We start from the raw sequence: 4508 nt of genomic DNA, 5'->3' as shown, positions 1-4508 counted from the left end.
GCTTTGTACTCAGATTATTTTCTTGGCTAGTGCTCTACCACTCGAATCGTGCCTCCAGCCCAGCTTCTTATCTGGTGGATTTTTCTTTTTCGTCCCAATCTGCCCTTGAGTGTTAACCCTCTGGATCTCAGCCTGCTGGATAGCTAGGATTGCTGGTGTAAGTCACCAGTGCTGTGCTGTGATCCTTTTCTTTCATTCAAAGGCTGTATTATCTTTAGCCCAATATAAGGGGAATTCAGTGGGAGGTAATGACCTTGGGGCTTTTGGCTCTCCTCCAGCTCATAACTTCTCAAGTGGAGAGGTGTCTGTGGGTCCATGAGGCTGTGTGTCCTGTCTCTGAAATACATATTTCCCTTTCCAGACCATGCACTAAGTAGTAGAGACACAGGAAATCCTTGTCCAGTGGTGTGAAGCTTGGCTCTAGGCCTCTTCTTCAGGCCCACCGCTTGAGGGCTGGCCGAGGAATGGACAACTATATGACTCCAAGGGTTCAGGTTAGACCTGAGGATTGAGGAATGTACAAACTTGAATACCAGGAGGTGTGGGGTGGACATGAGGTGGGTGGCTGAACTGGGGCCACTTCTACCTATGACACATGTTCCAGAAAGCAACTCCATCATCCAGACAGAAGGACAGGCCATCCTCTTTAACAGCTTGTTAGTGTAAATTATAATCCCTAAGTGGTTAGGACTGTAATATGTGGCTCGCTGTTTTTACTTTTACCTAAAACTCTATAGGATTTGAGGCCTTTGTTGTTCTTGTTGTTGTTTTTTGTAATGGGTCAATGGATCTTGAAAATCTACTATTTAGAAAATCATCTATTGATCTTCTATTTTGTAGCTCTGGATAATAATTAGAAAATATGAGTATCTGAAATAAAAATGAAAAAATTTATTGTGATTTTATCTTTGTACATAAGCAAATGAGTGTTAATACTGTATCTGTGGGTCCCCATTTAATGACCATGGTGACTGCTGGAAGGGCACAGTCTTGACTTACAGTCTTCTTTTCTTTGCTGTCCTCACATTACAATGCATGTGTGCATCCTGAGAGAGCCACATTTCCTTGTTTATTATTTTTTAAGAGAAGAACTCATTATGTAGCTGAAGGTGTTTTTTGTTGTTGTTGTTTTTTTGCTAGTCCTGGGGCTTGGACTCAGGGCCTGAGCACTGTCCCTGGCTTCTTTTTGCTCAAGGCTAGCACTCTGCCATTTGAGCCACAGCACCACTTCTGGCATTTTCTATATATGTGGTACTGAAGAATCGAACCCAGGGCTTCATGCATTCTAGGCAAGCACTCTTGCCACTATGCCATATTCTCAACCCCCTCAGGCTGTTTTTGAACTCTTCTTCTGCTCTCTCCTCCCAAGTGCTGGGGTTACAGGCATACACTTCCATGCTAACCCAATACTACCCATAGTTTAAATTTGAGATATAAGAGCTAAGAAAAGATGGTAAGATTGTAAGGATAAAACCTAAGATCTAAACAGACTTTTCCAGTGCAGTATTTTGAAGTCCCCTAGAATAGGAGGTTGGTGCTGGGGGAGGGGGGGGTGAACCATCACAGTAGCCATGTTCATGCCTATCAGCAATGCCATCTTCCCTGTTCTCTGGGGCTCCATTTGCAATGGCAGGGCCACAAGAGTGGTGCTAATGGGAGGTGGTGGAGACTTCTGGGAGTTCCTTAGGGCATTGGGGGGTTGCTCTCAAGGAGGACTGTGGCACTCTGCACAAGTTCTTTCCTTCCTGGAGATAGGAGCACTCACTCTGGCACATGCTTGCACCATGATGTGCTGCCTCCACCACAGGCTCAATCTAGTGAGGCCTCACATCAACTATGAGCTAAATAGTCCTATTTTTTGTTCATAAAACGTATCCCACCTCAAGCATTTTGTTATAGTAGTATGAAGCTGACTAAAATATTCTTATAGGGATGTGTATGCCCAGGGCACACTCTGACACAGTCGAGGCAGCACTTGGCACAGATTGCTGAACAGCACAGCAGTTCCCCCAACATCCCTGCTACACATCTGTCAATTCACCTGACATCCAAACTCACTTCTGTCTCTTCCTTTCCTAGTGACCACAAAGGACCTGCCTTCCCCAGGCCAAGCTTCCCCTCCACCTGCCACTTAGCAAATCCTCGTTCACCCCCACAGGGACGTCGCTATGAACTTCCCCCCCTCCCTCTGCCTCAAGAAAGAAAGAGACAAAGATGGTGTGTGGGGGAGTCATGTGCTTCCTGGGCTGACAAAATCCTCAGTTCTTACAGCTTTCATCTAAACAGGTCACAAGGCTGCAATGGGAGTTGAATTCTGTCCCCCACCATAGGATGAAGTCCTAACTCCAAGCACTTCAGAATGGGGCCTTATTTAGTCAAGGTAATTACAGAGGTATTACTTCAGAAGGGGTCATAGTGGAGAGGAGGGCCTCTTGCCTAGTTATATGGCTGGTTTCATAAAAGAAGGAGGAAAATAATATGAAGAGACATAAGAGGACCATCTACAAGCCAAGGGCAGAAGCCTAGAACAGCTCCTTCCTTTACAGTCCTCAACAGGAACCAACGTTGCCAGCACCTCAATCATAGATTTTCAGCCTCCAGAATGGTGAGATAATAGACTCGTGAAACCACCCAGCCGGTGGTATTTGTTTCTACATCCCTAAGATACTATACTAGTGTTGCACTCGTTAACTTTGTGCAAGTTTAATTCATTTAAATCCTCCAAGCTTTAATCTCTTTATCTACTCAAGACTCTGCAGGAGCATTTACCTCATGAGATCTCTATTAGAATTAAATAAAAGAGCAGATAACCCATTGATCGTAATACCTGGCTATATTAATTTTAGGGCTCCTGCAACAAAATGCCACAGACTAGTTATCTTACATGACAGAGGCATATATTTCTTACAATTCCAGAAGATACATGCCCAAGGTCAAGGTGCTGGCAAGGTAGGTTTCATCCTGAAGCCCTTCTCTTGGCTGGCTGGTGGCTGCTATTTTTTTGCATGCTCACATGGCCCTTATGTTGATGCATGCTTTTGGACAGGTGGGGGTAAGGGAGAAAGGAGAACTTGGTTCCTGGGATCCTTTCCATGAGGACAATACCCTATTGGATTAGGCCCTCATCCTCATGACACCTTTCGACTTGAAAGAGTTCATTTAGACATCCTATCTTTGAACACAGGTACATAAGGCTTAGGGATTCAGAATTTGTGACACATTTAGTCCATCTCACTTAAATACGACAAATAATAAATATGAAGTATGATTATTTTGAAAATTCCTCCTTAAACTCTGTTTTTCCCTTCAGCTACTGCCTAGCTTTCTTCATCCCCTTCACAATTAGGTCACCATATTCGCTGTGCCTGGTTCCTTCTCCTAAGGAAATCTTGTTTCTCTCCGTGTGTGTGTGTGTGTGTGTGTGTGTGTGTGTGTGTGTGTGTGTGTCCTCCTCGTGATTCATGCCGTGGATGGATAGAGTTTTGAATAGGTAGATGGAAAGATGGAATGGATGGGTGGATGGAAAATTGTAAAAGAGCCTTAGATAACCTATGTTCTTGTCCTTACACTGCAAGTAACTTTCTCTGAGACCTACAACCTTTTATTTTGTCCCTTGGGTCTTTATGTTCCCATCTGTAGTATAAAGAGCAGGTATGCCACCATTTTTGTGAAGAAGTGTGGGGAAAAGCACAGACAGAAGGACTCTGAGCTTTTTCTTTGGGCCAAAGCAGCTTCAATTCTAAGTACTTTATTATGTTTCATTTAAGTATTTTATTATTTTTGAGAACTCTTGGTAGTATTTGTTTTCAAAGTGCTTTATTATTTAAAAAGTATAAGAAAAACTCAGCCCTGGTTTAGGTGACATGTCAGTTCCATTCCATCCTCAATAGATTATGATTATAAGAAAAAATTACAAGGTAAAATGTGCACTTGGTGAACATGCAGCACATATTTTTCTAAATAAAAAGCTTGCTTTAATAAAATGTATTCCTTTCCGCTAAAGGAAATTTGTTTTAGGACTTACTAATGCAATATACTTTGTAAAATTTTAAAGGCATGAAACATTCACAACTTAGAAAAGCAATCTTTTATCGGACCATTGAAATGTGAAGGTTTCAAAGGCAAGCACACTGTGGACCCTCAGACATTGAGAACAGCAAGGCCAGTAACAATGGTGGGTCCATCTTTCTTTGACAAGGCCCCAGCTCAGCACTTGGTACATACTATGTACTCAGTCAATGTTTGTTAAAAGAAGACCTTGGATAAAGTAGACTTGAACTAGGGCTTTGTCCATATTACTAGTAATTGGAAAAGAAGAGAGGTTCCTTCTAAGAAAGAAAGGGGAGGAATCCAGAAATACAGATTAAGAGAGGAGCATACTTTTGTCTCAGGAGTTCATAAGGACTAGTCATTAGGATAATACTCTGTGGGATCAAGAAAAGTAGCTTTTATGACTAGTCCAATGTAGCCAGCAACACATACCTTTTGTTGTTGCTGCTTGTACTAGG

The sequence above is a fragment of the Perognathus longimembris genome, chromosome 6 (genome assembly GCF_023159225.1).
Source record: "Perognathus longimembris pacificus isolate PPM17 chromosome 6, ASM2315922v1, whole genome shotgun sequence".
NCBI classification, from domain to species: domain Eukaryota; kingdom Metazoa; phylum Chordata; class Mammalia; order Rodentia; family Heteromyidae; genus Perognathus; species Perognathus longimembris.
The sequence above is the reverse complement of the archived record's forward strand: the minus strand, read 5'-3'. Positions refer to the sequence as shown.